Source organism: Macaca nemestrina, chromosome 1 (assembly GCF_043159975.1).
Source record: "Macaca nemestrina isolate mMacNem1 chromosome 1, mMacNem.hap1, whole genome shotgun sequence".
NCBI lineage: Eukaryota > Metazoa > Chordata > Mammalia > Primates > Cercopithecidae > Macaca > Macaca nemestrina.
Window position 1 is genome coordinate 50,669,263 of NC_092125.1, and position 13,907 is coordinate 50,683,169.

General features: G+C 35.9%; 1 long non-coding RNA gene across 3 annotated transcripts in view; it reads right to left on the reverse strand.

Moving 5' to 3' along the window:
- LOC105484626 (uncharacterized) overlaps positions 1-12,449 on the reverse strand; it is a 540,758-nt gene extending 528,309 nt beyond the window's left edge. For all 3 annotated transcript variants that reach the window (XR_011612173.1, XR_011612172.1, XR_011612174.1), the window contains exons 1-2: positions 12,298-12,449; positions 9,357-9,487 (exon numbers count right to left, since the gene is read on the reverse strand). This is a non-coding gene — a long non-coding RNA (uncharacterized lncRNA). The remainder of the gene's footprint in view (positions 1-9,356; positions 9,488-12,297) is intronic.
- Positions 12,450-13,907: the final 1,458 nt, after the last annotated feature.

The following is a 13,907-nucleotide window of genomic DNA, read 5'->3' on the forward strand; positions in this document are numbered from 1 at the left end:
TTCTCTATTCTGTTCCATTGGTCTATGTGCCTATTTTTATACCAGTACCATGCTGTTTTGGTGACCACGGCTTTATAGTATAGTTTGAAATCCAATAGTGTGATGCCTCCACATTTATTCTTTTTGCTTAGTCTTGCTTTGGCTATGTGGGTTCTTTTTTGGTTCCATAGGGATTTTAGAATTGTTTTTTCTAATTCTGTGAATAATGATGGTGGTATTTTGATGGGGATTGCATTAAAATGAATTTGTAGATTGCTTTTGGCAGTATAGTCATTTTCACAATATTGATTCTACCCATCCATGAGCATGGGATGTGTTTCTATTTGTTTGTGTCATCTATGATTTCTTTCAGCAGTGTTTTGTAGTTTTCCTTGTAGAGGTCGTTTGCCTCCTTGGTTAGGTATATTCCTAAGTTGTTTTATTTTATTTTATTTTTATTTTATTTTATTTTTCAGCTATTGTAAAAGGGGTTGAGTTCTTGATTTGATTCTCTGCTTGGCCACTGTTGGTGTATAGAAGAGCTACTGATTCATAAACATTAATTTTGTATCTGGAAACTTTGCTGAATTCTTTTATCAGTTCTAGGAGCTTTTGGAGGAGTCTTTAGGGTTTTCTAGTATACAATCATATCATCAGCAAACAGTAACAGTTTGACTTCCTTTTTACTGATTTGGATGCCCTTTATTTCTTTCTCTTGTCTGATTGCTCTGACTAGGACTTCCAGTACAATGTTGAAGATGAGTGGTGAGAGAACTGGAACTGTCTTGTTCCAGTTCTCAGAGGGAATCTTTCAACTTTTCCCCATTCATTATTATGTTGGCTGTGAGTATGTCATAGATGGCTTTTATTACATTGAGGTATGTCCCTTGTATGCTTATTTTGCTGAGAGTTTTAATCATAAAGGGATGCTGGATTTTGTCAAATGCTGCTTCTGCATCTATTGAGATGATCATGTGATTTTTGCTTTTAATTCTGTTTATGTAGTGTATCACATTTATTGACTCCCATATGTTAAGCTATCCCTGCATCCCTGATATAAAACCCACTTGATCTTGGTGGATTATCTTTTTGATATGTTGTTGGATTCACTTAGCTAGTATTTTGTTAAGGATTTTAGCCTCTATGTTCATCAAGGATATTGGTCTGTAATTTTCTATTTTGGTTATGTCTTTTCCTGGTTTTGGTGTTAGGGTGATGCTGGCTTCATAGAATGAGTTAGGGAGGGTTCCCTCTTTCTGTATCTTGTGGAATAGTCTCAAAAGGATTGGCACCAATTCTTCTTTCAATGTCTGGTAGAATTCTGCTGTGAATCCATCTAACCCTGGACTTTTTTTGTTGGTAATTTTTAAATTACCATTTCAATCTCACAGCTTGTTATTAGTCTGTTCGGGGTATCTAATTCTTCCTGATTTAAGCTAGGAGGGTTGTATTTTTCCAGGAATTTATCCATCTCTTCTAGGTTTACTAGTTTATCTGCATAAACGTGTTCATAGTAGCCTTGAATGATCTTTTCAGTGGTGCCAGTTGTAGTATCTCATGTTGCATTTCTTAATGAGGTTATTTGAATTTTCTGTCTTCTTTTCTTGGTTAATCTTGCTAAGGGTCTATTAATTTTCTCTTTTCAAAGAACCAGCTTTTTGTTTCATTTCTCTTTTGTATTTTTTTGTTATTGTTGTTTCCATTTCATTTAGTTCTGCTCTGATCTTGGTCATCTCCTTTCTTCTGCTGGGTTTGTGTTTGGTTTGTTGTTTCCCTAGTTCCTTGAGATGTGACCTTAGAATGTCATTTATGCTCTTTCAGTCTTTTTGATGTAGGTCTTTAGGGCTATGAACTTTCCTCTTAGCACCACCTTTACTGTATCCCAGAGGTTTTTGATATGTTGTGTCATTATTGTCATTCAGTTTGAATAATTTTTAAATTTCCATCTTGACTTTGTTTTTGACCCAAGGATCATTCAGGAGCAGATATTTAATGTCCATGTATTTGCATGGTTTTGAAGGGTCCTTTTGGAGTTGATTGCCAGTTTTATTCCACTGTGGTCTAAGAAAGTGCTTGATATAATTTCAATTTTCTTAAATTTATTGGGGCTCAGTTTATGGCCTATCATATGGTCTATCTTGGAGAAAGTTCCATGTGCTATTGAATAGAATGTATATTCTGCAGTTGTTGGATGAAATGTTCTGTATATATCTATAAAGTTCATTTGTTTAAATTCATTGTTTCTTTGTTGACTTGCAGACTTGACAACCCGTCTAGTGGAGCACTTAGGCTCCAATGTTACTACTGAGATGTGAGGTACCATTGCATTCATTGTGCTGTCTATTGCCTGTGTACTTTGGTTTTTCTGTAGTTTGTTTTTGCTTTTTAACTTGTTTTTGTTTTATAGGTCCTGTGTGATTTATGCTTTAAAGAGGTTCTGTTTTGGTGTGTTTCCAAAATTTGTTTCAAGATTTGGAGCTCCTTACCAGTTCTTGTAGTGGTGGCTTGGTAGTGGCAAATTATCTCAGCATTTGTTTATCTGAAAAAGACTGTATCTTTCCTTCATATATGTTGCTTAGTTTCGCTGGATACAAAATTCTTGACTAATAATTGTTTTGTTTGAGGAAGGTGAAGACAGGGCCCCAATCCCTTCTAGTTTGTAGGGTTTCTGCTGAGAAATCTGCTGTTAATCTGATAGATTTTCCTTTGTAGGTTGCCTGGTGCTTATGTCTCACAGCTCTTAAGATTCTTTCCTTCATCTTAACTGTGGATAACCTGATGACAATGTGGCTAGGTGATGATCTTTTTGTGATGAATTTCCCAGATGTTGTTTGTGCTTCTTGTATTTGGATGTCTAGGTCTCTCTCTAGCAAGGCTGGGAAAGTTTTTTTGATTATTCCCCCAAATATGTTTTCCAAACCTTTAGATTTATCTTCTTCTTCAGAAACACCGATTATTCTTAAGTTTGGTCATTTAACATAATCCCAGACTTCTTGGAGGCTTTGTTCATATTTTCTTATTCTTTTTTTCTTTGTCTTTGTTGGATTGGGTTAATTCAAAGACCTTGTCTTCAAGCTCTGAATTTATATCTTCTACTTGTTCAATTCTATTGCTGAGACTTTCCAGAGCATTTTGTATTTCTATAAGTGTGTCCAGTGTCTCCTGAAGTTTTGGTTGTTTTATTCTTTAACCTATCTATTTCCTTGAATATTTCTTCTATTATTTTTTGGATTTCCTTACATTGGGCTTCACCTTTCTCTGGTGCCTCCCTGATTAGCTTAATAACTAACCTCCTGAATTATTTTTCAGGTAAATCAGGGATTTCTTGTTGGTTTGGATCCACTGCTGATGAACTAGTTTGATTTGGGTGGGGGGGGGGGTGTTAAAGAGCCTTGTTTTGTCATATTACCAGAGTTGGTTTTCTAGTTCCTTCTCATTTGGGTAGGCTCTGTCAGTGGGAAGGTCTAGGGTTGAAGGCTGTTGTTCAGATTCTTTTGTCCCACAGGGCATTCCCTTGATGTAGTGTTCTCCCCCTTTTCCTATGGATATGGCTTCCTGAGAGCCAAGCTGTAGTGATTGTTACCTCTCTTCTGGGTCTAGCCATCCAGCAAGTCTACCTGCTCCAGGCTGGTACTGGGAAGGGATTGTCTGCACAGAGTCCTATGATGTGAACCATCTGTGGGTCTCTCAGCCATGGATACCAGCACCTTCAGCTTCGCCAGTGGGCATGTGTGTTCAGGAGAAGAGGATCTCCCTTTCCCACTTCCGCAGTTGGGGCATTCACAGTATTTGGGGTGTCTCCCGGGTACTGCAAGAGCAGTCCGTTTCCTTGAGAGGGTCTGTGGGTCCTCTCAGGATTGCTGGTTTGTTCTTGAAGTTGATCTGGAGCTAAAATTCATGATGTGAGCCTCTGCACACTGCTCTGTCTGTCCGAGTCAGAGCTGCAATCTCCACACCTTCATTTAAATTCAGAAGCTACGCGTCTTCCAACTAGTCTCATCGTGCGTAGACTTGGCCCGCCCGTTCAGGATGTTCCACACTCCGCACCTGGTGTACGAAATGTGTGGCATGTACACACATGTATTTTAGCAGGATACATAGCTAATAAGCACTGCTAGTCTAGAATATGAATCCGATTGTGTAGTATGAATACAAAGTTAACTGGTAACAGTGAAAAAAAAAGAGTTTTGAAAAGACAGGATTTTTGACCAATTGACCCTAAAAACAAATTTATGAAACAACTATAATATGAAAAATATGTATAACTTTTAGGAATTTAAAAAGGCCATAAATTAATATAATCACATTTTAAAAAAATAAAATATCACATATATTAAATACACGAGAAGACAGAAATTAATATTTGTGGGACATCCAGCATATGCCTTGGCACCATGTGCAATAAAGATTATTTTACAGTTGAGGGAACATGGACCCAGACTAAGTAAATTATTGCCTCAGATAGCAAAGATAGTAAATAATACAATAAGAATGTAAACCTCACTTTTTTTCCCAATCTTACGGCACCTCCCACTTAAACAAACTGCATGATTTTTTCTTTGATGTCATAAATACTGTTATACCTAAATTGCTGATATAGCAAACACGATTTTATATATTTAAAAATACAATATAAACCTTAAAGGTAAATATTCTCAATGTTTTTCAGTTGGTTAAATTAAATTTTGTTAAATATAAGATTTTGGTGGTCTTAACAAAAAATTATGTGCAAGAGTGATAAAAGTTGAAAACTTAGCCAGAAATTCTATTTAATCTATGTTAGGAGGATTTAGCTATATAAAGTTAAATAAATCACGTATACGACCAAAACTTAATATTTTGATAAAATAAATGATCAATGAAATACTATGTATAAGATATTAACACAGGTGAGCCATGTTTGAGTCCTATTCCGTGGAATGAAATGTTTGGTTGCATGTGTTCTCCTTGACAAAATGGCTACTTCAATCCCAAGCAAACTCTCTGCCTGTCAGTCAGTCTCAGAAAGTCTCAAGTAATTTCTGTTTTAAATTCAGACATGATATTTCCACAGCCTTTCTTTATATCTTAGAATTAAATACAACTGCCTTCAGAGTCATTTTTTTCTTTATCCTCAATGTTTTCTTAATTTGTCCTCAAATGACCAGTCAGGAAAATCAGAAAGTTTAATGTGCCAAGAGTCACAAAAATGTCATTCCAATAAGCACTCATAGCAAGGACATGTGTCTAAGAAAAGCCTTGATTTATTTCAGGAGCTTGTTAAAAGGGGTTCATAAGCTAAATTTTTCAGTCAATAAACTCGGTTTCAATATGACATGGGTAACAGGACAACATTAGTCCAAATTTCAGGAATTTTCCACCTCAAATAATTGCCCATAATAAAACTATGAGTTATAATTATTACCATAATCAACCATTCTACAGAAACCACTCTTTTCTGAATACATGCATGTAAAGAAAAATAAAGAGCATGAGTCAGAAATGCAGAGACTCACAGTTTTTTTATTATTGTTCTCTCCGTAGCACCCCACAAAAAAAAAGTCCTGGAGCCTGAACTATGATTAAATGTAATATACTGCATGCCAGTGATTTTGAACATAAGATGCAATTAGTGTGTGATAAGCTACCAATCACCCCAAGGGTCAGTCTTCTCCAGCTGGTGTTATTTTGTTTTGTTTTTAACTTTTTAAAAAGTATTACTATTAAATGCTTAGGACAAAGTATTATTTTTCCCAATAAGAGCAGTGTAAAAACTGTTCTGACCTATGTGATTTACCATAATTAATAAGCCAATTTTAACGAAGAAAAAATTAAAATAAAACCGATTGCTGAAGCAAGATGAGAAAACCTGACAAGATTCTAACAGCTGCCCTGGGTAAAAGACACAGCTAATTAGTCTGGGTAAATCCCCTGTTGTTAATTATTTTAATAATTACCTGATGATAAACACATAACTAAATTAATAATTTTTAAATTATTTAAAATTTTTAAATTAATAATTAAAAATTAATAAACACATAAATTCTAATTAATTTCCCAACTGATTTTCCTAATGTGTCTACATTGTTTAATATTCTACAATTTCTTCACTTACAAAGTAGATATGATATTGATCTTGCTGATTCAGAGAAAAGAATTTAAAGCATGTATTCTGCAACTATAATATGCAAAATAATTGAAAATTAACTTTCTTAAATAGTGTATTAAGCACATGGTTGGTATTTAACAATTATTAGGTATCTTTCTTCTTTTCTTCATTATCGTCTTATTCTCCTTTATTATGGGGAGTGGAAAAAGCACTGAATCAGGAATTGAGGGAATTATTCTAGTGTTGGACTGTCACTGCTAGACATCAGAACAACCTCAGTATCCTCACCATAAAAACAGAGTAATGCCATTTCCCTTTTCTACACCATATAGCTTTGTGACCATGAATGAGATAATAAATGTAAGAAAATTCTCAAGTCGTAATATCCTATATAAAAGTAAGGTGTTATTAGCAGGACTTTAGAGTGAAAGCTAAAGAGATTATTTGGGCCTATTAATAATTTGTCACAGCTTTTATCGTTTACAAGTCTTAGATGACTTTCAGTTTCTAAGGGCTCCAAGTAGCTATTCATGTTTCTCTAAACCCATGAACATATATCACTCAAAAATCACCAAAAGCCTAATTCTTATTTCATAAAAAGGTTGGGGACCCGAAAAAGATAAAAGTCTGGCCTATGTTAATGCCTACATTCAATCATATAATACTGAACACACCAAAGATTTCTAAAATGTATTTCAGAAGAGCAAAATAGAAAAATCAGTTTTCAAGTAGCACAATTAACATAGTCCTTGAGAGTGAGAGACAGACTGTGTCGAACAGTGGGTAGAATAATGATGTCTTCTGTTTATACTCATTCCTGTGAAGTCTTAGTGCCAACATTCTTATTCCAGTTCTCTGAGTTACCAACAAAAAAGGTAAAGCTATGAGCAAATCTTCCATTTAGATAGCATATTCAAAAAATGTAGATATTAAATAGCCATGCCAAGAGCCTGTGTATTATTTGTCCCTTTTTTTGAGAAGATGTAAAATGAGTGCCACAACCAAAGTATCTTTCCAAATGATTAAAGACAATTCCTTGAGAGTAAGTAGCCATGCATTATGTAACCTTGCCACTAAGTTAGGGGCAACTGATTGAACCAGAGATTTGGGCCTTAACTTCAGAAGAGCTATTTGGAAACTGACAGCAGCATAAGAATGTTCTGGAACCAGAGCTGTGTCGAACTGGGGTACTCTAAGCCAAATAGTGATGAGTCAGCCTAAAAGAAACTTCCTGAAAATTTGAATTTGAGATATAAAAAGGGAATTGATAGGGCACAAGGACAGTTTAACATGGTATTTAAGAATGTGGTATGTGAAATCTTAGTGCCCACATTCTAATCCCAGTTCTCTCAGTGACCAACAAAAAACCTTAAAGCAAGTGAGTGAACCTCTCTGGACTTCATTTTCCTCACCTGTAAAATTAGAAAAATAATAGTATAGGAGGTTGTCATTTAAAAAGGGCAATGGATAATTGTTTGGCACCTAAAATAAATCCACTAAAACAGAGTCCAAAAATTTTGAGCAAATGGTCAAAAGTATGATTATGACTTTATCTTAAAAATAGAATTATAAAAATAAGTATCTTAAAATATTACTAATATTTTTATTATAGCTTTCAGTATATACCAAGTATTAGAATGAACAAAGTGCCAAGTCATGGAGTTAGGAGGACAAAATAAAATGCTAGGATAATACAGTTCACGTTGCATTTCACATTTTTAAAAACATATTTCAAGACTTCTAAAATTATTCCAAGACTTTATTACTCAAATCTTTCTTTTTTAGCATGTTTGTTATGTTGTGATCCATGTCAATTTTATCTTCTCCAATTGTTAACTGGCCACACTCCCAAATTCTCACTTACCAATGGCTTTTCTGTTGACAACTTCATTAAATTCTACATCTTTTGCAAATTTTACAATTATGCTTTGAATTACATTTACATTGTATATGAGTGGTTGTTAATCACCAAGACTAATAATAAATGAGGAGGAGCTTTTGGGTGGGAAATATATCGTTTTCTGTTCATTCATGAATATTTTCTTATTGTGATGGCTTTGGGGCTCCCTGCACACTCATTGTGGGGACTAAGGTAATGAATGGTCAGAAAAGAAAGACACCCTGTACCCTGTGAGAATAAAAATGAGATTTTGTTTGGCACACAGTAAGCCTCTAATGGTTTCTTATTTTTTAAAATAAATGGCAATAAGCAGAAGCCACTGGCAGAAACAAGGAGAGAAGAAAGGAGTAACGAACTGGTGATGGAACAGGAAGAAATCAACCGAGGGAAGCAAAGAGCTGCTGAGTCACAAGTCTGACAGGCAACTAGAATCAGCCCAGGCTCCCCAGAGCTGCTGCTCATCCTGAACGCTGCCGGCTTGCTCAGAATTTCCTGGCTGTCCTTTCAGACCTCGTGTGCGTCGTGACAATGCGCCACTCTCACCTAAGGAAATCTAAGGATGTCGCTACCCTGAAATAGCCAAATACTCCGGTTGAATCTATTTGTTAAAGCTTAGTCAACCAGATTTGTTTCTAAGGAGCCACTGACAAGAAAAAAAATAAAAAACAGAAAACATTATTTTCCCTGCATAAAAGAGCCCTTTTCTTTTTAGATCTTCCTGAGTCTCAAAACTGTTCTCTTCCTTGAGTTTCAACAAATCCCAAAGGACACTTTCTTCAACTTTCACTTAAAAGAAAACAATTCCTTAATAATATATTAAGTGTATTATTAGCAATTTACAATTCACAAAGCATTGTATATCACATTTACAAATGGAGGGTTTAAATATAACAAACCCTGTAAATGGAATGTAGAAGTGTTCATTTTTAATAAGATCCCTAGTTAACTAATCAATCCCTTATTTCACATTTTTCACTACTAAATGAGAATCCAATTCCAGTTTTACCTTTCTAGGAATATTTGTATGTCAGCTAAAGTTGTGAGCATGTTTTTGTTTGTTTGGAGACAGGGTCTCGCTCTGTCACCCAGGCTGAAGTCCTATGGCAGCTCACTGCGGCCTCGACCTCATAGGCTTAAATGAACCTCCCACCTCAGCCCCCTGAGTAGCTGGGACTACAGGCACACACCACCACGCCTAGCAAATTTTTGTATTTTTGGAGAGAGAGGGTTTCTTCATGTTGCCCAGGTTAGTTGTGCTTAAAAACTCTTCAGTCACACATACATGAAGAGTCTCTTGGTTTATTTCATAAGTTACTAGTATCATCTATAAGCTTTTCATTCACTAATTCAGTATTTTGTTCAACAATTACATATTGAGCAGACACTTACCATGTACTCAGTAATACATTAGGGACTGGATCTCAGTAGCTTAACTTTCAGGGCCAGACTTTTGGAGACCATCGTGGCACAGCCAGGATAGCCATGAGGAGACCTGTTGATGGCAACCCAAGAGGAGCTTCCTATGGAAATATTAAACGCATGTGACTAAATTCTATTGTAGAAAAATTACAGACTTGGAATTCAAATCCCACCTCTGCCACTGCCTTGCTTGCTATTGATTTGGGGCAGTGGTTTCACCTCCCCAAACACCTATAAAATGGGAACAATAGCACCTATCTCTTTGTGGCACAATGATAGGACATAATGATAATATATGTGAAGTGTCTGGTCAGTGAACATCTAATAAGTATTCAATAACAAACAACTGCTGTTCTTATGAAAGGGGGTAGCCTTTTTTCTAAGGGAGGTTCTTGGAAATCCCAATATTATGTATTATTAACATTGTTATTTTTAGATGGGAAAAACTTAAGCACAGAGAAGCTAAACCATTTATTCACATAACACATTTTTTAGCACTATGGGGGGTACCAATCTCTGCAAACACAGGATTCAGAGGATAGAGTTTGAACCGAGCACACTCACTGTCTCACAGAGGAGACACAGGAAAGTGCTAAGTGCCCCAGAAAGGGAAGAACACGTTTGTGGGAAAACACAGAATTAGCTCATTCAGAATGCAGGGTAGAGTGGGTGGCAAGGAGGCCCCCCAGAGAGGAAGTCCTAGTTGAGCTGGAAAGGAAGCATCCTGACCAAAGCCTGGCCTTGAAACCAAATTGCTATCTCCAAGACCAGTGAACTTCCTACTATACCAATGTCTCTTTAATTAAATTCAATTAAGTGTTTTCTTAGCACCTGCTCTATGGAAAAGTCTGTCCTAGATGGAAACAAAGGTGAATCATTATAGTTCTTATCTCTTGAAAGCAAAGGCAAATAAGACAGGCATTCAGATAACCAACTCAAAACATAAGAGACAAAGGAGAGTTTCATATCAAAAATCAGGTACTGGGCATCCTACTTCGGCTTTCACCTATTCTCAGACTTTCAGTCTAGATGCTAATCTAGACTAGCAGTCTGATTTCTCACAGCCCACGTGATAACGGGTCACTAAATAGCCACAAAGGTGAATTCCACGACGTCACTATCATCTGTGCTGTTCCGGACAAAGCTGAATGGATATTATTCACCACCTTGTCTGTGAATTGTAATACAATTTATTTAATTTAAGATTAACAGAAATTGAAAGGAGCTTCTTTTATCACTTGTAGGTGAATTTTATTTTTCACTGTAAACAATGTTTCTGCTTATTTTACTATGTTTACTGGTGAAACCTACTTGAACATATTTTATTTGAGGTCTCTACAAATTTATCTTTAGTTTTTCTTTCTTTCTTTTTTTTTTTTTTTTTTTTTTTGAGACAGGTTCTCACTCTGTCACCCAGGCTGGACTAGAGGGCAGTGGCACAATCTCTGCTCACTGCAACCTCTGCCTCCTGGGTTCAAGCGATTCTCCCACCTCAGCCTTCCAAGTGTCTAGGACTATAGGTGCATGCTGCCATGCCCATATAATTTTTGTATTTTTGGTAGAGATGGGGTTTCACCATATTGGCCAGGCTGATCTCAAACTCCTGACCACAAGTGATCCTCCTGCCTCAGCCTCCCAAAGTGCTGAGTTCATAAGCATGAGCCACCATGCCTGCCCTTTAGTTTTCTTTTGAATGCTTTCTTCCTCAGATTTGGGTATCAGAATTATGCTTGCTTCAAAAAATAATTGGGAAACCTCCTCTCACTCTGAGCTTTGGAGCAATATAAGAATTATCTGGTTCTTAGAAATCCATTTGACCCAGCAATCCTATTACTGGTTATATACCCAAAGAATTACAAGTCACCCTACTATAAAGACACATGCACACATATGTTTATTGCAGCACTATTTACAATAGCAAAGACTTGGAACCAACCCAAATGTCCATCAATGATAGACTGGATAAAGAAAATATAGCACATATACACTATGGAATACTATGCAGCCATAACAAAGGGTGAGTTCATGTCCTTTGAAGGGACATGGATGAAGCTGGAAGCCATCATTCTCAGCAAACTCACACAGGAACAGAAAACCAAACACCACCTGTTGTCACTCAGAAGTGGGAGTTGAACAATGACACAGGGAAGGGAACAACACACACTAGGGCCTGTCAGGGGGTTGGGAGACAAGGGGAGGGAAAGCATTAGGACAAATACCTAATGCATGTGGGGCTTAAAACCTAGATGATGGGTTGATAGGTGCATGTATACCTATGTAACAAACCTGCACATTGTGCACACGTATCCCAGAACTTAAAGCAAAATTTAAAAATAATTTAAAAATTTAAAAAATTATCTGGTTCTTAATGGCTTTATACAGTGCATCTAACAAAATCCACTGAACGCTGTTTTCTCTACTCTCTAACAGCCGCACTCAGTGGTCAGCACAGACTCATCTTTAGAACCCTTCTTAATACAGCACTCCTCAAAACCACGGATTAGTGACCAGCATGGATTAGTTCATTTATTTTCAATCTTTCTGCTCTATTATGAAATTAACTTAAGACTTGGATTATTTTCTGTGTATATCTTTGAACACATCCCATAGATTTTCATATATGATTATTTCACTTTTAATAATTTCTAAATAGCCTTTGAGTTTTATTTTTATTTTATTTTCTCCTCAACTTATTAGTTCTTTATTTAGTACACTATCCATATAAAGTAATACCTAAGGAAATATATGATATGGGTCACTAGTAAAGTTTCCAAAATAATATAATTTAACCCTCACCTCTTGCCCTCAGTACATCCCCGTTTAAACCTCTGTTGCTCCAAAATGAAAACTCTTTCAGGGTAAGTTAAAGACATTACCCACTTACTTGCTTCTGAAGAGGCTCCCTACTTACCTGCTATACAAGTCTGATTAGTTTGGTTTCAGTGTGGTTCCCTGTGTTTCACACACTCCAGAAGTTTTACATTTCTTATATGTCAATGGTATAAAGTTACCCTTTTCTGTCTTTCCCAGTAGTCCTAGAGCAGTTTTCTTTTTTTTACAATTTTTATGATTTCAATGGACTGTAAGAGGGGGAGGCAGAGGAGGAGAGGTAAGTACATAAGCTCCAGATAAAAACCTAAAAGCAGAAATCCACAATGTGTTTTTCTTTTGGAGTCCTTATCACTGACTCTACTGTTAAGGTTTTCCTATTTGTTTTCCTCTTCTTGAACCTCGGTACATTGTCTAAACTGATAATTTTGCGTATTATATAACTGCTATGATAGATTTCAACATTTGAATCCAAATAATGCAATAGTGCATTATTATAAGTACAGAAATTCAGAGCTTAAGTATAGTAAAAGTATGAAGAAAGTTGTTTTCTATAATTATGAAAGATTTAAAACCATTAGGGAATGTTCTGTCCTCTAAAGTCTGTATTGTGTTAGGCCTCAGTCCATTTGCCTGACAGAAGATACAAAGAGATAACTAACCTATTATATAATGGTTGAAAATGGAAATTCTTTAAAAGTCTCAGAAATAAGCTACTTTTATATTAGATTTTATTAATTATTAAATTAATTAAGATGTATAGCTTTATTCAAATATATATTACAAAAGATCATAAAATGAAAATAAATAATAATGTCATCTGATTTTTTAATCCTGTGGAGTATTTTTAAATGTTCTTACTAGAGGAAAGATGAGATCATATACCTGTTAATAATGCTTAAATGAGTAGCCTGTATATCACTGCCTTGTCAATTTTCCCCTTGATTTGAATCTCCGTTAAGTAGTTTTGCAAAGTGTTCCATTTACAACAGGTAAGAACCATACTTTTTTAAAAAAAGTTCTGCCTTAAATTGCAAACGGAAAAAAACTAATAGGAAAAAATAGAAAATTAATTTGTAAGCAATGCAAAATTCAATGTTAATATGGAAACCTTATAAAGTTACAAACAGAATTTAATTATAGAAATCATGAACATATGAACCTCTGAACCAAGTAACACTGATACAGAGAGCAGACTCCCTGGAAAACTAATCATGCATTCATACTTCCGTAACCAAGTATCCTAATTTTTCTAAGAAAAAAAGAAACAGTTACTATTTTTTAACTATTTTCTCTTTTCTCCATTTCTCCCTATCTCCCACTTTCCATTTAGCCTTTTAGAAATGCAAGGATAACCTTTTACCTTCCCTTCACCAGACACTCCCTACAGGGCAAGTTGATCTAACTATGTGCTTGGAAGCTCCAGAACAGAACTCTCACCCACCAGTAGGAAGGTTGCCTCGAGAGATAATAGTCTATTTACACCCCAAAGTCCTGCTACAAAACTCTCACCTGGAGAGTTTGTGGCCACTTTACAACCTATTTCTGCCCATGAAGACAGCAACTTGACTGCCCAGTAGATAAGGCACCAAGCTGGCACATGGAGTCCCCACCTGTTTACTACTACTGCTGTGTGCCATTCATGATAGACCCCCTTTAAAAGCACCCACTTTCTGCTTCAAAGGCAAAGTA